General features: G+C 43.0%; 22 non-coding genes across 22 annotated transcripts; 1 reads left to right on the top strand and 21 right to left on the bottom strand.

Moving 5' to 3' along the window:
• Nucleotides 1-242: 242 nt before the first annotated feature.
• trnal-aag (transfer RNA leucine (anticodon AAG)) lies at nt 243-324 on the bottom strand. Its single transcript has one exon. It is a non-coding gene; the product is annotated as a tRNA-Leu (tRNA).
• A 737-nt stretch (nt 325-1,061) lies between these two features.
• On the bottom strand, nt 1,062-1,143 carry trnal-uag (transfer RNA leucine (anticodon UAG)). Its single transcript has one exon. It is a non-coding gene; the product is annotated as a tRNA-Leu (tRNA).
• Nucleotides 1,144-1,879: 736 nt separating this feature from the next.
• On the bottom strand, nt 1,880-1,961 carry trnal-uag (transfer RNA leucine (anticodon UAG)). Its single transcript has one exon. It is a non-coding gene; the product is annotated as a tRNA-Leu (tRNA).
• A 2,374-nt stretch (nt 1,962-4,335) lies between these two features.
• Nucleotides 4,336-4,417, bottom strand: trnal-aag (transfer RNA leucine (anticodon AAG)). The gene has a single exon. It is a non-coding gene; the product is annotated as a tRNA-Leu (tRNA).
• Nucleotides 4,418-5,972: 1,555 nt separating this feature from the next.
• trnal-aag (transfer RNA leucine (anticodon AAG)) lies at nt 5,973-6,054 on the bottom strand. Its single transcript has one exon. It is a non-coding gene; the product is annotated as a tRNA-Leu (tRNA).
• Nucleotides 6,055-6,791: 737 nt separating this feature from the next.
• Nucleotides 6,792-6,873, bottom strand: trnal-aag (transfer RNA leucine (anticodon AAG)). The gene has a single exon. It is a non-coding gene; the product is annotated as a tRNA-Leu (tRNA).
• Nucleotides 6,874-7,610: 737 nt separating this feature from the next.
• On the bottom strand, nt 7,611-7,692 carry trnal-aag (transfer RNA leucine (anticodon AAG)). The gene has a single exon. It is a non-coding gene; the product is annotated as a tRNA-Leu (tRNA).
• Nucleotides 7,693-8,428: 736 nt separating this feature from the next.
• On the bottom strand, nt 8,429-8,510 carry trnal-aag (transfer RNA leucine (anticodon AAG)). Its single transcript has one exon. It is a non-coding gene; the product is annotated as a tRNA-Leu (tRNA).
• Nucleotides 8,511-10,064: 1,554 nt separating this feature from the next.
• trnal-aag (transfer RNA leucine (anticodon AAG)) lies at nt 10,065-10,146 on the bottom strand. Its single transcript has one exon. It is a non-coding gene; the product is annotated as a tRNA-Leu (tRNA).
• A 737-nt stretch (nt 10,147-10,883) lies between these two features.
• On the bottom strand, nt 10,884-10,965 carry trnal-aag (transfer RNA leucine (anticodon AAG)). Its single transcript has one exon. It is a non-coding gene; the product is annotated as a tRNA-Leu (tRNA).
• A 737-nt stretch (nt 10,966-11,702) lies between these two features.
• On the bottom strand, nt 11,703-11,784 carry trnal-aag (transfer RNA leucine (anticodon AAG)). Its single transcript has one exon. It is a non-coding gene; the product is annotated as a tRNA-Leu (tRNA).
• A 736-nt stretch (nt 11,785-12,520) lies between these two features.
• Nucleotides 12,521-12,602, bottom strand: trnal-aag (transfer RNA leucine (anticodon AAG)). The gene has a single exon. It is a non-coding gene; the product is annotated as a tRNA-Leu (tRNA).
• Nucleotides 12,603-13,338: 736 nt separating this feature from the next.
• trnal-aag (transfer RNA leucine (anticodon AAG)) lies at nt 13,339-13,420 on the bottom strand. Its single transcript has one exon. It is a non-coding gene; the product is annotated as a tRNA-Leu (tRNA).
• A 2,377-nt stretch (nt 13,421-15,797) lies between these two features.
• trnal-uag (transfer RNA leucine (anticodon UAG)) lies at nt 15,798-15,879 on the bottom strand. The gene has a single exon. It is a non-coding gene; the product is annotated as a tRNA-Leu (tRNA).
• A 737-nt stretch (nt 15,880-16,616) lies between these two features.
• trnal-aag (transfer RNA leucine (anticodon AAG)) lies at nt 16,617-16,698 on the bottom strand. The gene has a single exon. It is a non-coding gene; the product is annotated as a tRNA-Leu (tRNA).
• Nucleotides 16,699-17,435: 737 nt separating this feature from the next.
• Nucleotides 17,436-17,517, bottom strand: trnal-uag (transfer RNA leucine (anticodon UAG)). Its single transcript has one exon. It is a non-coding gene; the product is annotated as a tRNA-Leu (tRNA).
• Nucleotides 17,518-18,252: 735 nt separating this feature from the next.
• Nucleotides 18,253-18,334, bottom strand: trnal-uag (transfer RNA leucine (anticodon UAG)). Its single transcript has one exon. It is a non-coding gene; the product is annotated as a tRNA-Leu (tRNA).
• Nucleotides 18,335-19,079: 745 nt separating this feature from the next.
• Nucleotides 19,080-19,161, bottom strand: trnal-aag (transfer RNA leucine (anticodon AAG)). The gene has a single exon. It is a non-coding gene; the product is annotated as a tRNA-Leu (tRNA).
• A 710-nt stretch (nt 19,162-19,871) lies between these two features.
• Nucleotides 19,872-19,953, bottom strand: trnal-aag (transfer RNA leucine (anticodon AAG)). Its single transcript has one exon. It is a non-coding gene; the product is annotated as a tRNA-Leu (tRNA).
• A 727-nt stretch (nt 19,954-20,680) lies between these two features.
• trnal-uag (transfer RNA leucine (anticodon UAG)) lies at nt 20,681-20,762 on the bottom strand. The gene has a single exon. It is a non-coding gene; the product is annotated as a tRNA-Leu (tRNA).
• Nucleotides 20,763-21,564: 802 nt separating this feature from the next.
• On the top strand, nt 21,565-21,646 carry trnal-aag (transfer RNA leucine (anticodon AAG)). The gene has a single exon. It is a non-coding gene; the product is annotated as a tRNA-Leu (tRNA).
• Nucleotides 21,647-22,210: 564 nt separating this feature from the next.
• trnal-aag (transfer RNA leucine (anticodon AAG)) lies at nt 22,211-22,292 on the bottom strand. The gene has a single exon. It is a non-coding gene; the product is annotated as a tRNA-Leu (tRNA).
• Nucleotides 22,293-22,434: the final 142 nt, after the last annotated feature.

Raw genomic sequence — 22,434 nt, 5'->3', positions numbered from 1 at the left:
TTTCCTTTTTTCCAATCAAGGATTTGACGTGAACAACTACCGGTAGGAGGTGCAACTGCCACCGTGGGGGCACAGGACTTGGTGGCTGGTTGGTTAAGGCGATGGACTACACTATTGAGTTGGAACCCCATCCGTGACACACAACATTGCTTCTTTTCTCCCTTGCATGGCCCTGCATGAAAGTAAAAACACTGAAATAAAGCAGAACATGTGATAGCTTGCGCAAACAAACTCAATAAAGATGGCATTGGTGGGATTTGAACCCACTCCTCCTTAGAGACTGGAGCCTTAATCCAGCGCCTTAGACCGCTCGGCCACACTACCCAGCTCTGGCAAGATTTACAAACTTTCTCGTCAGTTACCTAGAGCGTCTGCACTCCCTTGTATTTTAGTCTTCTTTTTCATTTTCTTCTTTAAAATCTTTATGTATCTCATGTTGCTCTTGCGTCCTTCATCTTTTTTTGATTCTCTTTTTAAAAATCTTAATTTATCTGATGTTGCTCTTTCTTCCATCGTATAAACTTAGAATTCGTTTCTGCTTTTATGTCTGAAGCAGATTGAATTAGAAAAACAAGGCAGATAATTGCAATAACAGACGTGGGAATTAGGGTAAAGGCTGGATTCCCTTTATTTGTCCTGTGTCCTTGGTGGCCTTGTTTGAAATTACATTACAGTTTTCTGTTGAGAAAAAGTTGCAGTGGTGGACTTTGAACCGACACCTCTGAAAGACTGGGTCCTTAAATCCAGTTCTCTGGACAGCTCGGCCACAGTTCCCACTGTTAAAATGGACTGCTTGGTCGTCGCACAGACCATCACAACTTTCCTTTTTTCCAATCAAGGATTTGACGTGAAGAACCACCGGTAGGAGGTGCAACTGCCACCGTGAGAGCACAGGACTTGGTGGCTGGTTGGTTAAGGCGATGGACTACACTATTGAGTTGGAACCCCATCCGTGACACACAACATTGCTTCTTTTCTCCCTTGCATGGCCCTGCATGAAAGTAAAAACGCTGAAATAAAGCAGAACATGTGATAGCTTGCGCAAACAAACTCATTAAAGATGGCAGTGGTGGGATTTGAACCCACGCCTCCTTAGAGACTGGAGCCTAAATCCAGCGCCTTAGACCGCTCGGCCACACTACCCAGCTCTGGCAAAATATTCACACTTTCTAATCAGTTACCTAGAGCGTCTGCACTCCCTTGTATTTTAGTCTTCTTTTTCATTTTCTTCTTTAAAATCTTTATGTATCTCATGTTGCTCTTGCGTCCTTCATCTTTTTTTGATTCTCTTTTTAAAAATCTTAATTTATCTGATGTTGCTCTTTCTTCCATCGTATAAACTTAGAATTAGTTTCTGCTTTTATGTCTGAAGAAGATTGAATTAGAAAAACACGGCAGATAATTGCAATAACAGACGTGGGAATTAGGGTAAAGGCTGGATTCCCTTTATTTGTCCGGTGTCCTTGGTGGCCTTGTTTGAAATTACATTACAGTTTTCTGTTGAGAAAAAGTTGTAGTGGTGGACTTTGAACCGACACCTCTGAAAGACTGGGTCCTTAAATCCAGTTCTCTGGACAGCTTGGCCACAGTTCCACTGTTAAAATAGACTGCTTGGTCATCGCACAGACCATCACAACTTTCCTTTTTTCCAATCAAGGATTTGACGTGAACAACTACCGGTAGGAGGTGCAACTGCCACCGTGGGGGCACAGAACTTGGTGGCTGGTTGGTTAAGGCGATGGACTACACTATTGAGTTGGAACCCCATCCGTGACACACAACATTGCTTCTTTTCTCCCTTGCATTGCCCTGCATGAAAGTAAAAACGCTGAAATAAAGCAGAACATGTGATAGCTTGCGCAAACAAACTCAATAAAGATGGCAGTGGTGGGATTTGAACCCACGCCTCCTTAGAGACTGGAGCCTAAATCCAGCGCCTTAGACCGCTCGGCCACACTACCCAGCTCTGGCAAAATATTCACACTTTCTAATCAGTTACCTAGAGCGTCTGCACTCCCTTGTATTTTAGTCTTCTTTTTCATTTTCTTCTTTAAAATCTTTATGTATCTCATGTTGCTCTTGCGTCCTTCATCTTTTTTTGATTCTCTTTTTAAAAATCTTAATTTATCTGATGTTGCTCTTTCTTCCATCGTATAAACTTAGAATTAGTTTCTGCTTTTATGTCTGAAGAAGATTGAATTAGAAAAACACGGCAGATAATTGCAATAACAGACGTGGGAATTAGGGTAAAGGCTGGATTCCCTTTATTTGTCCGGTGTCCTTGGTGGCCTTGTTTGAAATTACATTACAGTTTTCTGTTGAGAAAAAGTTGTAGTGGTGGACTTTGAACCGACACCTCTGAAAGACTGGGTCCTTAAATCCAGTTCTCTGGACAGCTTGGCCACAGTTCCCACTGTTAAAATAGACTGCTTGGTCATCGCACAGACCATCACAACTTTCCTTTTTTCCAATCAAGGATTTGACGTGAACAACTACCGGTAGGAGGTGCAACTGCCACCGTGGGGGCACAGAACTTGGTGGCTGGTTGGTTAAGGCGATGGACTACACTATTGAGTTGGAACCCCATCCGTGACACACAACATTGCTTCTTTTCTCCCTTGCATTGCCCTGCATGAAAGTAAAAACACTGAAATAAAGCAGAACATGTGATAGCTTGCGCAAACAAACTCAATAAAGATGGCAGTTGTGGGATTTGAACCCAGGCCTCCTTAGAGACTGGAGCCTTAATCCAGCGCCTTAGACCGCTCTGCCACACTACCCAGCTCTGGCAAGATTTCCACACTTTCTCGTCAGTTACCTAGAGCGTCTGCACTCCCTTGTATTTTAGTCTTCTTTTTCATTTTCTTCTTTAAAATCTTTATGTATCTCATGTTGCTCTTGCGTCCTTCATCTTTTTTTGATTCTCTTTCTAAAAATCTTAATTTATCTGATGTTGCTCTTTCTTTCATCGTATAAACTTAGAATTAGTTTCTGCTTTTATGTCTGAAGCAGACTGAATTAGAAAAACACGGCAGATAATAGCAATAATAGACATGGGAATGAGGGTAAAGGCTGGATTCCCTTTATTTTCCGGTGTCCTTGGTGGCCTTGTTTGAAATTACATTACAGTTTTCTGTTGAGAAAAAGTTGCAGTGGTGGACTTTCAACCGACACCTCTGAAAGACTGGGTCCTTAAATCCAGTTCTCTGGACAGCTTGGCCACAGTTCCCACTGTTAAAATAGACTGCTTGGTCATCGCACAGACCATCACAACTTTCCTTTTTTCCAATCAAGGATTTGACGTGAACAACTACCGGTAGGAGGTGCAACCGCCACCGTGGGGGCACAGAACTTGGTGGCTGGTTGGTTAAGGCGATGGACTACACTATTGAGTTGGAACCCCATCCGTGACACACAACATTGCTTCTTTTCTCCCTTGCATTGCCCTGCATGAAAGTAAAAACACTGAAATAAAGCAGAACATGTGATAGCTTGCGCAAACAAACTCAATAAAGATGGCAGTTGTGGGATTTGAACCCAGGCCTCCTTAGAGACTGGAGCCTTAATCCAGCGCCTTAGACCGCTCTGCCACACTACCCAGCTCTGGCAAGATTTCCACACTTTCTCGTCAGTTACCTAGAGCGTCTGCACTCCCTTGTATTTTAGTCTTCTTTTTCATTTTCTTCTTTAAAATCTTTATGTATCTCATGTTGCTCTTGCGTCCTTCATCTTTTTTTGATTCTCTTTCTAAAAATCTTAATTTATCTGATGTTGCTCTTTCTTTCATCGTATAAACTTAGAATTGGTTTCTGTTTTTATGTCTGAAGCAGATTGAATTAGAAAAACACGGCAGATAATAGCAATAATAGACATGGGAATGAGGGTAAAGGCTGGATTCCCTTTATTTGTCCGGTGTCCTTGGTGGCCTTGTTTGAAATTACATTACAGTTTTCTGTTGAGAAAAAGTTGTAGTGGTGGACTTTGAACTGACACCTCTGAAAGACTGGGTCCTTAAATCCAGTTCTCTGGACAGCTCGCCCACAGTACCAACTGTTAAAATGGACTGCTGGGTCGTCCCACAGACCATCACAACTTTCCTTTTTTCCAATCAAGGATTTGACGTGAACAACCACCGGTAGGAGGTGCAACTGCCACCGTGAGAGAACAGGACTTGGTGGCTGGTTGGTTAAGGCGATGGACTACACTATTGAGTTGGAACCCCATCCGTGACACACAACATTGCTTCTTTTCTCCCTTGCACGGCCCTGCATGAAAGTAAAAACGCTGAAATAATGCAGAACATGTGATAGCTTGCGCAAACAAACTCAATAAAGATGGCAGTGGTGGGATTTGAACCCACGCCTCCTTAGAGACTGGAGCCTTAATCCAGCGCCTTAGACCGCTCGGCCACACTACCCAGCTCTGGCAAGATTTCCACACTTTCTCGTCAGTTACCTAGAGCGTCTGCACTCCCTTGTATTTTAGTCTTCTTTTTCATTTTCTTCTTTAAAATCTTTATGTATCTCATGTTGCTCTTGCGTCCTTCATCTTTTTTTGATTCTCTTTTTAAAAATCTTAATTTATCTGATGTTGCTCTTTCTTCCATCGTATAAACTTAGAATTAGTTTCTGCTTTTATGTCTGAAGAAGATTGAATTAGAAAAACACGGCAGATAATTGCAATAACAGACGTGGGAATTAGGGTAAAGGCTGGATTCCCTTTATTTGTCCGGTGTCCTTGGTGGCCTTGTTTGAAATTACATTACAGTTTTCTGTTGAGAAAAAGTTGTAGTGGTGGACTTTGAACCGACACCTCTGAAAGACTGGGTCCTTAAATCCAGTTCTCTGGACAGCTTGGCCACAGTTCCCACTGTTAAAATAGACTGCTTGGTCATCGCACAGACCATCACAACTTTCCTTTTTTCCAATCAAGGATTTGACGTGAACAACTACCGGTAGGAGGTGCAACTGCCACCGTGGGGGCACAGAACTTGGTGGCTGGTTGGTTAAGGCGATGGACTACACTATTGAGTTGGAACCCCATCCGTGACACACAACATTGCTTCTTTTCTCCCTTGCATTGCCCTGCATGAAAGTAAAAACACTGAAATAAAGCAGAACATGTGATAGCTTGCGCAAACAAACTCAATAAAGATGGCAGTTGTGGGATTTGAACCCAGGCCTCCTTAGAGACTGGAGCCTTAATCCAGCGCCTTAGACCGCTCTGCCACACTACCCAGCTCTGGCAAGATTTCCACACTTTCTCGTCAGTTACCTAGAGCGTCTGCACTCCCTTGTATTTTAGTCTTCTTTTTCATTTTCTTCTTTAAAATCTTTATGTATCTCATGTTGCTCTTGCGTCCTTCATCTTTTTTTGATTCTCTTTCTAAAAATCTTAATTTATCTGATGTTGCTCTTTCTTTCATCGTATAAACTTAGAATTAGTTTCTGCTTTTATGTCTGAAGCAGACTGAATTAGAAAAACACGGCAGATAATAGCAATAATAGACGTGGGAATGAGGGTAAAGGCTGGATTCCCTTTATTTTCCGGTGTCCTTGGTGGCCTTGTTTGAAATTACATTACAGTTTTCTGTTGAGAAAAAGTTGCAGTGGTGGACTTTCAACCGACACCTCTGAAAGACTGGGTCCTTAAATCCAGTTCTCTGGACAGCTTGGCCACAGTTCCCACTGTTAAAATAGACTGCTTGGTCATCGCACAGACCATCACAACTTTCCTTTTTTCCAATCAAGGATTTGACGTGAACAACTACCGGTAGGAGGTGCAACTGCCACCGTGGGGGCACAGGACTTGGTGGCTGGTTGGTTAAGGTGATGGACTACACTATTGAGTTGGAACCCCATCCGTGACACACAACATTGCTTCTTTTCTCCCTTGCATGGCCCTGCATGAAAGTAAAAACACTGAAATAAAGCAGAACATGTGATAGCTTGCGCAAACAAACTCAATAAAAATGGCAGTGGTGGGATTTGAACCCACGCCTCCTTAGAGACTGGAGCCTTAATCCAGCGCCTTAGACCGCTCGGCCACACTACCCAGCTCTGGCAAGATTTCCAAACTTTCTCGTCAGTTACCTAGAGCGTCTGCACTTCCTTGTATTTTAGTCTTCTTTTTCATTTTCTTCTTTAAAATCTTTATGTATCTCATGTTGCTCTTGCGTCCTTCATCTTTTTTTGATTCTCTTTCTAAAAATCTTAATTTATCTGACGTTGCTCTTTCTTTCATCGTATAAACTTAGAATTGGTTTCTGTTTTTATGTCTGAAGCAGATTGAATTAGAAAAACACGGCAGATAATAGCAATAATAGACGTGGGAATGAGGGTAAAGGCTGGATTCCCTTTATTTGTCCGGTGTCCTTGGTGGCCTTGTTTGAAATTACATTACAGTTTTCTGTTGAGAAAAAGTTGTAGTGGTGGACTTTGAACCGACACCTCTGAAAGACTGGGTCCTTAAATCCAGTTCTCTGGACAGCTCGCCCACAGTACCAACTGTTAAAATGGACTGCTGGGTCGTCCCACAGACCATCACAACTTTCCTTTTTTCCAATCAAGGATTTGACGTGAACAACCACCGGTAGGAGGTGCAACTGCCACCGTGAGAGAACAGGACTTGGTGGCTGGTTGGTTAAGGCGATGGACTACACTATTGAGTTGGAACCCCATCCGTGACACACAACATTGCTTCTTTTCTCCCTTGCACGGCCCTGCATGAAAGTAAAAACGCTGAAATAATGCAGAACATGTGATAGCTTGCGCAAACAAACTCAATAAAGATGGCAGTGGTGGGATTTGAACCCACGCCTCCTTAGAGACTGGAGCCTTAATCCAGCGCCTTAGACCGCTCGGCCACACTACCCAGCTCTGGCAAGATTTCCAAACTTTCTCGTCAGTTACCTAGAGCGTCTGCACTTCCTTGTATTTTAGTCTTCTTTTTCATTTTCTTCTTTAAAATCTTTATGTATCTCATGTTGCTCTTGCGTCCTTCATCTTTTTTTGATTCTCTTTCTAAAAATCTTAATTTATCTGACGTTGCTCTTTCTTTCATCGTATAAACTTAGAATTGGTTTCTGTTTTTTTGTCTGAAGCAGATTGAATTAGAAAAACACGGCAGATAATAGCAATAATAGACGTGGGAATGAGGGTAAAGGCTGGATTCCCTTTATTTGTCCGGTGTCCTTGGTGGCCTTGTTTGAAATTACATTACAGTTTTCTGTTGAGAAAAAGTTGTAGTGGTGGACTTTGAACCGACACCTCTGAAAGACTGGGTCCTTAAATCCAGTTCTCTGGACAGCTCGCCCACAGTACCAACTGTTAAAATGGACTGCTGGGTCGTCCCACAGACCATCACAACTTTCCTTTTTTCCAATCAAGGATTTGACGTGAACAACCACCGGTAGGAGGTGCAACTGCCACCGTGAGAGAACAGGACTTGGTGGCTGGTTGGTTAAGGCGATGGACTACACTATTGAGTTGGAACCCCATCCGTGACACACAACATTGCTTCTTTTCTCCCTTGCACGGCCCTGCATGAAAGTAAAAACGCTGAAATAATGCAGAACATGTGATAGCTTGCGCAAACAAACTCAATAAAGATGGCAGTGGTGGGATTTGAACCCACGCCTCCTTAGAGACTGGAGCCTTAATCCAGCGCCTTAGACCGCTCGGCCACACTACCCAGCTCTGGCAAGATTTCCACACTTTCTCGTCAGTTACCTAGAGCGTCTGCACTCCCTTGTATTTTAGTCTTCTTTTTCATTTTCTTCTTTAAAATCTTTATGTATCTCATGTTGCTCTTGCGTCCTTCATCTTTTTTTGATTCTCTTTCTAAAAATCTTAATTTATCTGATGTTGCTCTTTCTTTCATCGTATAAACTTAGAATTAGTTTCTGCTTTTATGTCTGAAGCAGATTGAATTAGAAAAACACGGCAGATAATTGCAATAATAGACGTGGGAATGAGGGTAAAGGCTGGATTCCCTTTATTTTCCGGTGTCCTTGGTGGCCTTGTTTGAAATTACATTACAGTATTCTGTTGAGAAAAAGTTGCAGTGGTGGACTTTGAACCGACACCTCTGAAAGACTGGGTCCTTAAATCCAGTTCTCTGGACAGCTTGGCCACAGTTCCCACTGTTAAAATAGACTGCTTGGTCATCGCACAGACCATCACAACTTTCCTTTTTTCCAATCAAGGATTTGACGTGAACAACTACCGGTAGGAGGTGCAACTGCCACCGTGGGGGCACAGGACTTGGTGGCTGGTTGGTTAAGGCGATGGACTACACTATTGAGTTGGAACCCCATCCGTGACACACAACATTGCTTCTTTTCTCCCTTGCACGGCCCTGCATGAAAGTAAAAACACTGAAATAAAGCAGAACATGTGATAGCTTGCGCAAACAAACTCAATAAAGATGGCAGTGGTGGGATTTGAACCCACGCCTCCTTAGAGACTGGAGCCTTAATCCAGCGCCTTAGACCGCTCGGCCACACTACCCAGCTCTGGCAAGATTTCCAAACTTTCTCGTAAGTTACCTAGAGCGTCTGCACTTCCTTGTATTTTAGTCTTCTTTTTCATTTTCTTCTTTAAAATCTTTATGTATCTCATGTTGCTCTTGCGTCCTTCATCTTTTTTTGATTCTCTTTCTAAAAATCTTAATTTATCTGATGTTGCTCTTTCTTTCATCGTATAAACTTAGAATTAGTTTCTGCTTTTATGTCTGAAGCAGATTGAATTAGAAAAACACGGCAGATAATAGCAATAATAGACGTGTGAATGAGGGTAAAGGCTGGATTCCCTTTATTTTCCGGTGTCCTTGCTGGCCTTGTTTGAAATTACATTACAGTTTTCTGTTGAGAAAAACTTGCAGCGGTGGACTTTGAACCGACACCTCCGAAAGACTGGGTCCTTAAATCCAGTTCTCTGGACAGCTCGCCCACAGTACCAACTGTTAAAATGGACTGCTGGGTCGTCCCACAGACCATCACAACTTTCCTTTTTTCCAATCAAGGATTTGACGTGAACAACCACCGGTAGGAGGTGCAACTGCCACTGCGGGGGCACAGGATTTGGTGGCTAATTGGTTAAGGCGATGGACTACACTATTGAGTTGGAACCCCATCCGTGACACACAACATTGCTTCTTTTCTCCCTTGCATTGCCCTGCATGAAAGTAAAAACACTGAAATAAAGCAGAACATGTGATAGCTTGCGCAAACAAACTCAATAAAGATGGCAGTTGTGGGATTTGAACCCAGGCCTCCTTAGAGACTGGAGCCTTAATCCAGCGCCTTAGACCGCTCTGCCACACTACCCAGCTCTGGCAAGATTTCCACACTTTCTTGTCAGTTACCTAGAGCGTCTGCACTCCCTTGTATTTTAGTCTTCTTTTTCATTTTCTTCTTTAAAATCTTTATGTATCTCATGTTGCTCTTGCGTCCTTCATCTTTTTTTGATTCTCTTTCTAAAAATCTTAATTTATCTGATGTTGCTCTTTCTTTCATCGTATAAACTTAGAATTAGTTTCTGCTTTTATGTCTGAAGCAGACTGAATTAGAAAAACACGGCAGATAATAGCAATAATAGACGTGGGAATGAGGGTAAAGGCTGGATTCCCTTTATTTTCCGGTGTCCTTGGTGGCCTTGTTTGAAATTACATTACAGTTTTCTGTTGAGAAAAAGTTGCAGTGGTGGACTTTCAACCGACACCTCTGAAAGACTGGGTCCTTAAATCCAGTTCTCTGGACAGCTTGGCCACAGTTCCCACTGTTAAAATAGACTGCTTGGTCATCGCACAGACCATCACAACTTTCCTTTTTTCCAATCAAGGATTTGACGTGAACAACTACCGGTAGGAGGTGCAACTGCCACCGTGGGGGCACAGGACTTGGTGGCTGGTTGGTTAAGGTGATGGACTACACTATTGAGTTGGAACCCCATCCGTGACACACAACATTGCTTCTTTTCTCCCTTGCATGGCCCTGCATGAAAGTAAAAACACTGAAATAAAGCAGAACATGTGATAGCTTGCGCAAACAAACTCAATAAAAATGGCAGTGGTGGGATTTGAACCCACGCCTCCTTAGAGACTGGAGCCTTAATCCAGCGCCTTAGACCGCTCGGCCACACTACCCAGCTCTGGCAAGATTTCCAAACTTTCTCGTCAGTTACCTAGAGCGTCTGCACTTCCTTGTATTTTAGTCTTCTTTTTCATTTTCTTCTTTAAAATCTTTATGTATCTCATGTTGCTCTTGCGTCCTTCATCTTTTTTTGATTCTCTTTCTAAAAATCTTAATTTATCTGACGTTGCTCTTTCTTTCATCGTATAAACTTAGAATTGGTTTCTGTTTTTATGTCTGAAGCAGATTGAATTAGAAAAACACGGCAGATAATAGCAATAATAGACGTGGGAATGAGGGTAAAGGCTGGATTCCCTTTATTTGTCCGGTGTCCTTGGTGGCCTTGTTTGAAATTACATTACAGTTTTCTGTTGAGAAAAAGTTGTAGTGGTGGACTTTGAACCGACACCTCTGAAAGACTGGGTCCTTAAATCCAGTTCTCTGGACAGCTCGCCCACAGTACCAACTGTTAAAATGGACTGCTGGGTCGTCCCACAGACCATCACAACTTTCCTTTTTTCCAATCAAGGATTTGACGTGAACAACCACCGGTAGGAGGTGCAACTGCCACCGTGAGAGAACAGGACTTGGTGGCTGGTTGGTTAAGGCGATGGACTACACTATTGAGTTGGAACCCCATCCGTGACACACAACATTGCTTCTTTTCTCCCTTGCACGGCCCTGCATGAAAGTAAAAACGCTGAAATAATGCAGAACATGTGATAGCTTGCGCAAACAAACTCAATAAAGATGGCAGTGGTGGGATTTGAACCCACGCCTCCTTAGAGACTGGAGCCTTAATCCAGCGCCTTAGACCGCTCGGCCACACTACCCAGCTCTGGCAAGATTTCCAAACTTTCTCGTCAGTTACCTAGAGCGTCTGCACTTCCTTGTATTTTAGTCTTCTTTTTCATTTTCTTCTTTAAAATCTTTATGTATCTCATGTTGCTCTTGCGTCCTTCATCTTTTTTTGATTCTCTTTCTAAAAATCTTAATTTATCTGACGTTGCTCTTTCTTTCATCGTATAAACTTAGAATTGGTTTCTGTTTTTTTGTCTGAAGCAGATTGAATTAGAAAAACACGGCAGATAATAGCAATAATAGACGTGGGAATGAGGGTAAAGGCTGGATTCCCTTTATTTGTCCGGTGTCCTTGGTGGCCTTGTTTGAAATTACATTACAGTTTTCTGTTGAGAAAAAGTTGTAGTGGTGGACTTTGAACCGACACCTCTGAAAGACTGGGTCCTTAAATCCAGTTCTCTGGACAGCTCGCCCACAGTACCAACTGTTAAAATGGACTGCTGGGTCGTCCCACAGACCATCACAACTTTCCTTTTTTCCAATCAAGGATTTGACGTGAACAACCACCGGTAGGAGGTGCAACTGCCACCGTGAGAGAACAGGACTTGGTGGCTGGTTGGTTAAGGCGATGGACTACACTATTGAGTTGGAACCCCATCCGTGACACACAACATTGCTTCTTTTCTCCCTTGCACGGCCCTGCATGAAAGTAAAAACGCTGAAATAATGCAGAACATGTGATAGCTTGCGCAAACAAACTCAATAAAGATGGCAGTGGTGGGATTTGAACCCACGCCTCCTTAGAGACTGGAGCCTTAATCCAGCGCCTTAGACCGCTCGGCCACACTACCCAGCTCTGGCAAGATTTCCACACTTTCTCGTCAGTTACCTAGAGCGTCTGCACTCCCTTGTATTTTAGTCTTCTTTTTCATTTTCTTCTTTAAAATCTTTATGTATCTCATGTTGCTCTTGCGTCCTTCATCTTTTTTTGATTCTCTTTCTAAAAATCTTAATTTATCTGATGTTGCTCTTTCTTTCATCGTATAAACTTAGAATTAGTTTCTGCTTTTATGTCTGAAGCAGATTGAATTAGAAAAACACGGCAGATAATTGCAATAATAGACGTGGGAATGAGGGTAAAGGCTGGATTCCCTTTATTTTCCGGTGTCCTTGGTGGCCTTGTTTGAAATTACATTACAGTATTCTGTTGAGAAAAAGTTGCAGTGGTGGACTTTGAACCGACACCTCTGAAAGACTGGGTCCTTAAATCCAGTTCTCTGGACAGCTTGGCCACAGTTCCCACTGTTAAAATAGACTGCTTGGTCATCGCACAGACCATCACAACTTTCCTTTTTTCCAATCAAGGATTTGACGTGAACAACTACCGGTAGGAGGTGCAACTGCCACCGTGGGGGCACAGGACTTGGTGGCTGGTTGGTTAAGGCGATGGACTACACTATTGAGTTGGAACCCCATCCGTGACACACAACATTGCTTCTTTTCTCCCTTGCACGGCCCTGCATGAAAGTAAAAACACTGAAATAAAGCAGAACATGTGATAGCTTGCGCAAACAAACTCAATAAAGATGGCAGTGGTGGGATTTGAACCCACGCCTCCTTAGAGACTGGAGCCTTAATCCAGCGCCTTAGACCGCTCGGCCACACTACCCAGCTCTGGCAAGATTTCCAAACTTTCTCGTAAGTTACCTAGAGCGTCTGCACTTCCTTGTATTTTAGTCTTCTTTTTCATTTTCTTCTTTAAAATCTTTATGTATCTCATGTTGCTCTTGCGTCCTTCATCTTTTTTTGATTCTCTTTCTAAAAATCTTAATTTATCTGATGTTGCTCTTTCTTTCATCGTATAAACTTAGAATTAGTTTCTGCTTTTATGTCTGAAGCAGATTGAATTAGAAAAACACGGCAGATAATAGCAATAATAGACGTGTGAATGAGGGTAAAGGCTGGATTCCCTTTATTTTCCGGTGTCCTTGCTGGCCTTGTTTGAAATTACATTACAGTTTTCTGTTGAGAAAAACTTGCAGCGGTGGACTTTGAACCGACACCTCCGAAAGACTGGGTCCTTAAATCCAGTTCTCTGGACAGCTCGCCCACAGTACCAACTGTTAAAATGGACTGCTGGGTCGTCCCACAGACCATCACAACTTTCCTTTTTTCCAATCAAGGATTTGACGTGAACAACCACCGGTAGGAGGTGCAACTGCCACTGCGGGGGCACAGGATTTGGTGGCTAATTGGTTAAGGCGATGGACTACACTATTGAGTTGGAACCCCATCCGTGACACACAACATTGCTTCTTTTCTCCCTTGCATGGCCCTGCATGAAAGTAAAAACGCTGAAATAAAGCAGAACATGTGATAGCTTGCGCAAACAAACTCAATAAAGATGGCAGTGGTGGGATTTGAACTCACGCCTCCTTAGAGACTGGAGCCTTAATCCAGCGCCTTAGACCGCTCGGCCACACTACCCAGCTCTGGCAAAATATTCACACTTTCTCTTCAGTTACCTAGAGCGTCTGCACTTCCTTTTATTTTAGTCTTCTTTTTCATTTTCTTCTTTAAAATCTTTATGTATCTCATGTTGCTCTTGAGTCCTTCATCTTTTTTTGAGTCTCTTTCTAAAAATCTTAATTCATCTAATGTTGCTCTTTCTTCCATCGTATAAACTTAGAATTAGTTTCTGCTTTTATGTCTGAAGCAGATTGAATTAGAAAAACACGGCAGATAATTGCAATAACAGACGTGGGAATTAGGGTAAAGGCTGGATTCCCTTTATTTGTCCGGTGTCCTTGGTGGCCTTGCTTGAAATTACATTACAGTTTTCTGTTGAGAAAAAGTTAAAGCGGTGGACTTTGAACCCACAGCTCTGAAAGACTGGATCCTTAAATACAGTTCTCTGGACAGCTTGGCCACAGTACCCACTGTTAAAATGGACTGCTAGGTCGTCGCACAGCCCAGGCCAACTTTCCTTGTTTACAATCAAGTCTTTGACGTGAACAACCACCGGTAGGAGGTGCAACTGCCACCGCGGGGGCACAGGACTTGGTGGCTGGTTGGTTAAGGCAATGGACTACACTATTGAGTTGGAACCCCATCCGTGACACACAATATTGCTTCTTTTCTCCCTTGCATGGGCGACATGAAAGTAAAAACGCTGAAATAAAGCAGAACATGTGATAGCTTGCGCAAACAAACTCAAAAAAGATGGCAGTGGTGGGATTTTAACCCACGCCTCCTTAGAGACTGGAGCCTTAATCCAGCGCCTTAGACGGCTCGGCCACACTACCCAGCTCTGGCAAGCTTCCACACTTTATCGTCAGTTACCTAGAGCGTCTGCACTCCCTTGAATTTTAGTCTTCTTTTTCATTTTCTTCTTTAAAATCTTTATGTATCTCATGTTGCTCTTGCGTCCTTCATCTTTTTTTGATTATCTTTTTAAAAATCTTAATTTATCTGATGTTGCTCTTTCTTCCATCGTATACACTTAGAATTAGTTTCTGCTTTTATGTCTGAAGCAGATTGAATTAGAAAAACACGGCAGATAATTGCAATAACAGACGAGGGAATTAGGGTAAAGGCTGGATTCCCTTTATTTGTCCGGTGTCCTTGGTGGCCTTGTTTGAAATTACATTACAGTTTTCTGTTGAGAAAAAGTTAAAGCGGTGGACTTTGAACCCACACCTCTGAAAGACTGGATCCTTATCTCCAGTTCTCTGGACAGCTCGGCCACAGTACCCACTGTTAAAATGGACTGCTGGGTCGTCGCACAGACCATCACAACTTTTCTTTTTTCCAATCAAGGATTTGACGTGAACAACCACTGGTAGAAGGTGCAACTGCCACCATGAGAGTACAAGACTTGGTGGCTGGTTGGTTAAGGCGATGGACTACACTATTGAGTTGGAACCCCATCCGTGACACACAACATTGCTTCTTTTCTCCCTTGCATGGCCCTGCATGAAAGTAAAAACACTGAAATAAAGCAGAACATGTGATAGCTTGCGCAAACAAACTCAATAAAGATGGCAGTGGTGAGATTTGAATCCACGCCTCCTTAGAGATTAGAGCCTAAATCCAGCGCCTTAGACCGCTCGGCCACACTACCCAGCTCTGGCAAGATTTCCACACTTTCTCGTCAGTTACCTAGAGCGTCTGCACTCCCTTGTATTTTAGTCTTCTTTTTCATTTTCTTCTTTAAAATCTTTATGTATCTCATGTTGCTCTTGCGTCCTTCATCTTTTTTTGATTATCTTTTTAAAAATCTTAATTTATCTGATGTTGCTCTTTCTTCCATCGTATAAACTTAGAATTCGTTTCTGCTTTTATGTCTGAAGCAGACTGAATTAGAAAAACACGGCAGATAATTGCAATAACAGATGTGGGAATTAGGGTAAAGGTTGGATTCCCTTTATTTGTCCGGTGTCCTTGGTGGCCTTGTTTGAAATTACATTCCAGTTTTCTGTTGAGAAAAAGTTGCAGCGGTGAACTTTGAACCGACACCTCCGAAAGACTGGGTCCTTAAATCCAGTTCTCTGGACAGCTCGGCCACAGCTGGGTACCATTGTTAAAATGGACTGCTGGGTCATCGCACAGCCCAGCCCAAGTTTCCTTGTTTCCAATCAAGGATTTGACGTGATAAACCACCGGTAGGAGGTGCAACTGCCACCGCGGGGGCACAGGACTTGGTGGCTGGTTGGTTAAGGCGATGGACTACACTATTGAGTTGGAACCCCATCCGTGACACACAACATTGCTTCTTTTCTCCCTTGCATGGCCCTGCATGAAAGTAAAAACACTGAAATAAAGCAGAACATGTGATAGCTTGCGCAAACAAACTCAATAAAGATGGCAGTGGTGAGATTTGAACCCACGCCTCCTTAGAGATTAGAGCCTAAATCCAGCGCCTTAGACCGCTCGGCCACACTACCCAGCTCTGGCAAGATTTCCACACTTTCTCGTCAGTTACCTAGAGCGTCTGCACTCCCTTGTATTTTAGTCTTCTTTTTCATTTTCTTCTTTAAAATCTTTATGTATCTCATGTTACTCTTGCGTCCTTCATCTTTTTTTGATTATCTTTTTAAAAATCTTAATTTATCTGATGTTGCTCTTTCTTCCATCGTATAAACTTAGAATTCGTTTCTGCTTTTATGTCTGAAGCAGACTGAATTAGAAAAACACGGCAGATAATTGCAATAACAGATGTGGGAATTAGGGTAAAGGTTGGATTCCCTTTATTTGTCCGGTGTCCTTGTTGGCCTTGTTTGAAATTACATTCCAGTTTTCTGTTGAGAAAAAGTTGCAGCGGTGGACTTTGAACCGACACCTCCGAAAGACTGGGTCCTTAAATCCAGTTCTCTGGACAGCTCGGCCACAGCTGGGTACCATTGTTAAAATGGACTGCTGGGTCATCGCACAGCCCAGCCCAAGTTTCCTTGTTTCCAATCAAGGATTTGACGTGATAAACCACCGGTAGGAGGTGCAACTGCCACCGCGGGGGCACAGGACTTGGTGGCTGGTTGGTTAAGGCGATGGACCACAAAATTGAGTTGGAACCCCATCCGTGACACACAACATTGCCTCTTTTCTTCCTTGCATGGCCCTGCATGAAAGTAAAAACGATAAAATAAAGCAGAACAAAGTTCTGCGCAAACAAAGTCAATAAAGATGGCAGTGGTGGGATTTGAACCCACGCCTCCTTAGAGACTGGAGCCTTAATCCAGCGCCTTAGACCGCTCGGCCACACTACCCAGCTCTGGCAGAATATTTACACTTTCTCGTCAGTTACCTAGAGCGTCTGTACTTCCTTGTATTTTAGTCTTCTTTTTCATTTTCTTCTTTAAAATCTTTATGTATCTCATGTTGCTCTTGCGTCCTTCATCTTTTTTTGATTCTCTTTTTAAAAATCTTAATTTATCTGATGTTGCTCTTTCTTCCATCGTATAAACTTAGAATTAGTTTCTGCTTTCATGTCTGAAGCAGATTGAATTAGAAAAACACGGCAGATAATTGCAATAACAGACGTGGGAATTAGGGTAAAGGCTGGATTCCCTTTATTTGTCCGGTGTCCTTGGTGGCCTTGTTTGAAATTACATTACAGTTTTCTGTTGAGAAAAAGTTGCAGAGGTGGACTTTGAACCTACACCTCCGAAAGACTGGGTCCTTAAATCCAGTTCTCTGGACAGCTCGGCCACAGTTCCCACTGTTAAAATGGACTGCTTGGTCGTCGCACAGACCATCACAACTTTCCTTTTTTCCAATCAAGGATTTGACGTGAACAACCACCGGTAGGAGGTGCAACTGCCACTGCGGGGGCACAGGACTTGGTGGCTGGTTGGTTAAGGCGATGGACTACACTATTGAGTCGGATCCCCATCCGTGACACACAACATTGCTTCTTTTCTCCCTTGCATGGCCCTGCATGAAAGTAAAAACTCTGAAATAAAGCAGAACATGTGATAGCTTGCGCAAACAAACTCAATAAAGATGGCAGTGGTGGGATTTGAACCCACGCCTCCTTAGAGACTGGAGCCTAAATCCAGCGCCTTAGACCGCTCGGCCACACTACCAGCTCTAGCAAGATTTCCACACTTTCTCGTCAGTTACCTAGAGCGTCTGCACTCCCTTGTATTTTAGTCTTCTTTTTCATTTTCTTCTTTAAAATCTTTATGTATCTCATGTTGCTCTTGCGTCCTTCGTCTTTTTTTGATTCTCTTTCTAAAAATCTTAATTTATCTGATGTTGCTCTTTCTTTCATCGTATAAACTTAGAATTAGTTTCTGCTTTTATGTCTGAAGCAGATTGAATTAGAAAAACACGGCAGATAATTGCAATAACAGACGTGGGAATGAGGGTAAAGGCTGGATTCCCTTTATTTTCCGGTATCCTTGGTGGCCTTGTTTGAAATTACATTACAGTTTTCTGTTGAGAAAAAGTTGCAGTGGTGGACTTTGAACCGACACCTCCGAAAGACTGGGTCCTTAAATCCAGTTCTCTGGACAGCTCGCCCACAGTACCAACTGTTAAAATAGACTGCTGGGTCGTCCCACAGACCATCACAACTTTCCTTTTTTCCAATCAAGGATTTGACGTGAACAACCACCGGTAGGAGGTGCAACTGCCACCGTGAGAGCACAGGACTTGGTGGCTGGTTGGTTAAGGCGATGGACTACACTATTGAGTTGGAACCCCATCCGTGACACACAACATTGCTTCTTTTCTCCCTTGCATGGCCCTGCATGAAAGTAAAAACGCTGAAATAAAGCAGAACATGTGATAGCTTGCGCAAACAAACTCAATAAAGATGGCAGTGGTGGGATTTGAACCCACGCCTCCTTAGAGACTGGAGCCTAAATCCAGCGCCTTAGACCGCTCGGCCACACTACCCAGCTCTTGCAAGATTGCCAGACTGCCAGACTTTCTCGTCAGTTACCTAGAGCGTCTGCACTCCCTTGTATTTCAGTCTTCTTTTTCATTTTCTTCTTTAAAATCTTTATGTATCTCATGTTGCTCTTGCGTCCTTCATCTTTTTTTGATTCTCTTTTTAAAAATCTTAATTTATCTGATGTTGCTCTTTCTTCCATCGTATAAACTTAGAATTAGTTTCTGCTTTTATGTCTGAAGCAGATTGAATTAGAAAAACACGGCAGATAATTGCAATAACAGACGTGGGAATTAGGGTAAAGTCTGGATTCCCTTTATTTGTCCGGTGTCCTTGGTGGCCTAGTTTGAAATGACATTACAGTTTTCTGTTGAGAAAAAGTTGCAGTGGTGGACTTTGAACCGACACCTCCGAAAGACTGGGTCCTTAAATCCAGTTCTCTGGACAGCTCGGCCACAGTTCCCACTGTTAAAATGGACTGCTTGATCGTCGCACAGACCATCACAACTTTCCTTTTTTCCAATCAAGGATTTGACGTGAACAACCACCGGTAGGAGGTGCAACTGCCACCGCGGGGGCACAGGACTTGGTGGCTGGTTGGTTAAGGCGATGGACTACACTATTGAGTTGGAACCCCATCCGTGACACACAACATTGCTTATTTTCTCCCTTGCATGGCCCTGCATGAAAGTAAAAACGCTGAAATAAAGCAGAACATGTGATAGCTTGCGCAAACAAACTCAATAAAGATGGCAGTGGTGGGATTTGAACCCACGCCTCCTTAGAGACTGGAGCCTTAATACAGCGCCTTAGACCGCTCGGCCACACTACCCAGCTCTGGCAAGATTTCCAAACTTTCTCGTCAGTTACCTAGAGCGTCTGCACTTCCTTGTATTTTAGTCTTCTTTTTCATTTTCTTCTTTAAAATCTTTATGTATCTCATGTTGCTCTTGCGTCCTTCATCTTTTTTTGATTCTCTTTCTAAAAATCTTAATTTATCTGATGTTGCTCTTTCTTTCATCGTATAAACTTAGAATTAGTTTCTGCTTTTATGTCTGAAGCAGATTGAATTAGAAAAACACGGCAGATAATAGCAATAACAGACGTGGGAATGAGGGTAAAGGCTGGATTCCCTTTATTTTCCGGTATCCTTGGTGGCCTTGTTTGAAATTACATTACAGTTTTCTGTTGAGAAAAAGTTGCAGTGGTGGACTTTGAACCGACACCTCCGAAAGACTGGGTCCTTAAATCCAGTTCTCTGGACAGCTCGCCCACAGTACCAACTGTTAAAATGGACTGCTGGGTCGTCCCACAGACCATCACAACTTTCCTTTTTTCCAATCAAGGATTTGACGTGAACAACCACCGGTAGGAGGTGCAACTGCCACCGTGAGAGCACAGGACTTGGTGGCTGGTTGGTTAAGGCGAAGGATTACACTATTGAGTTGGAACCCCATCTCCCTTGCACGGCCCTGCATGAAAGTAAAAACGCTGAAATAAAGCAGAACATGTGATAGCTTGCGCAAAAAAACTCAATAAAGATGGCAGTGGTGGGATTTGAACCCACGCCTCCTTAGAGACTGGAGCCTTAATACAGCGCCTTAGACCGCTCGGCCACACTACCCAGCTCTGGCAAGATTTCCAAACTTTCTCGTCAGTTACCTAGAGCGTCTGCACTTCCTTGTATGTTAGTCCTCTTTTTCATTTTCTTCTTTAAAATCTTTATGTATCTCATGTTGCTCTTGCGTCCTTCATCTTTTTTTTATTCTCTTTTTAAAAATCTTGATTTATCTGATGTTGCTCTTTCTTCCATTGTGTACACTGAAAATAAGTTTCTGCTTTTATGTCTGAAGCAGATTGAATCTGAAAAACACAGCAGATAATTTCAAAAACAGAGATGGGAATTAGGGTAAAGGCTGGAATCCCTTTATTTGTCCGGTGTCCTTGGTGGCCTTGCTTGAAATTACATTACAGTTTTCTGTTGAGAAAAAGTTAAAGCGGTGGACTTTGATCCCACACCTCTGAAAGACTGGATCCTTAAATACAGTTCTCTGGACAGCTTGGCCACAGTACCCACTGTTAAAATGGACTGCTAGGTCGTCGCACAGCCCAGGCCTACTTTCCTTGTTTACAATCAAGTTTTTGACGTGAACAACCACCGGTAGGAGGTGCAACTGCCACCATGAGAACACAGGACTTGGTGGCTGGTTGGTTAAGGCGATGGACTACACTATTGAGTTGGAACCCCATCCGTGACACACAACATTGATTTTTTTCTCCCTTACATGAAAGTAAAAACGCTGAAATAAAGCAGAACATGTGATAGCTTGCGCATACAAACTCAATAAATATGGCAGTGGTGGGATTTGAACCCACGCCTCCTTAGAGATTGGAGCCTAAATCCAGCGCCTTAGACCGCTCGGCCACACTACCCAGCTCTGGCAAAATATTCACACTTTCTCGTCAGTTACCTAGAGCGTCTGCACTCCCTTGTATTTCAGTCTTCTTTTTAATTTTCTTCTTTAAAATCTTTATGTATCTCATGTTGCTCTTGCGTCCTTCATATTTTTTTGATTCTCTTTCTAAAAATCTTAATTTATCTGATGTTGCTCTTTCTTTCATCGTATAAACTTAGAATTAGTTTCTGCTTTTATGTCTGAAGCAGATTGAATTAGAAAAACACGGCAGATAATTGCAATAACAGACCTGGGAATTAGGGTAAAGGCTGGATTCCCTTTATTTGTCCGGTGTCCTTGGTGGCCTTGTTTGAAATTACATTACAGTTTTCTGTTGAGAAAAAGTTGCAGCGGTGGACTTTGAACCGACACCTCCGAAAGACTGGGTCCTTAAATCCAGTTCTCTGGACAGCTCGGCCACAGTTCCCACTGTTAAAATGGACTGCTTGGTCTTCGCACAGACCATCACAACTTTCCTTTTTTCCAATCAAGGATTTGACGTGAACAACCACCGGTAGGAGGTGCAACTGCCACCGTGAGAGAACAGGACTTGGTGGCTGGTTGGTTAAGGCGATGGACTACACTATTGAGTTGCAACCCCATCCGTGACACACAACATTGCTTCTTTTCTCCCTTGCACGGCCCTGCATGAAAGTAAAAACGCTGAAATAATGCAGAACATGTGATAGCTTGCGCAAACAAACTCAATAAAGATGGCAGTGGATGGATTTGAACCCACGCCTCCTTAGTGCCTAAGTGTGGAAATCTTGCCAGAGTTGGGTAGTGTGGCCGAGCGGTCTAAGGCGCTGAATTAAGGCTCCAGTCTCTAAGGAGGCGTGGGTTCAAATCCCACCACTGCCATCTTTATTGAGTTTGTTTGCGCAAGCTAGAATTAGTTTCTGCTTTTATGTCTGAAGCAGATTGAATTAGAAAAACACGGCAGATAATTGCAATAACAGACCTGGGAATTAGGGTAAAGGCTGGATTCCCTTTATTTGTCCGGTGTCCTTGGTGGCCTTGTTTGAAATTACATTACAGTTTTCTGTTGAGAAAAACTTGCAGCGGTGGACTTTGAACCGACACCTCCAGAAGACTGGGTCCTTAAATCCAGTTCTCTGGACAGCTTGGCCACAGTTCCCGCTGTTAAAATAGACTGCTTGGTCATCGCACAGACCATCACAACTTTCCTTTTTTCCAATCAAGGAATTGACATGAACAACCACCAGTAGGAGGTGCAATTGCCAGCGCGGGGGCACAGGACTTGGTGGCTGGTTGGTTAAGGCGACGGACTACACTATTGAGTTGGAACCCCATCCGTGACACACAACATTGCTTCTTTTCTCCCTTGCATGGCCCTGCATGAAAGTAAAAACACTGAAATAAAGAAGAACATGTGATAGCTTGCGCAAACAAACTCAATTAAGATGGCAGTGGTGGGATTTGAACCCACGCCTCCTTAGAGACTGGAGCCTTAATCCAGCGCCTTAGACCGCTCGACCACACTACCCAGCTCTGGGAAGATTTCCAAACTTTCTCGTCAGTTACCTAGAGCGTCTGCACTTCCTTGTATGTTAGTCCTCTTTTTCATTTTCTTCTTTAAAATCTTTATGTATCTCATGTTGCTCTTGCGTCCTTCATCTTTTTTTTAT

This window comes from Oncorhynchus mykiss, chromosome 13 (genome assembly GCF_057628025.1).
Source record: "Oncorhynchus mykiss isolate SJ-2025 chromosome 13, ASM5762802v1, whole genome shotgun sequence".
In the NCBI taxonomy this organism is placed as follows: Eukaryota; Metazoa; Chordata; class Actinopteri; order Salmoniformes; family Salmonidae; genus Oncorhynchus; species Oncorhynchus mykiss.
This window is presented reverse-complemented; position numbering and strand designations above follow the sequence as displayed.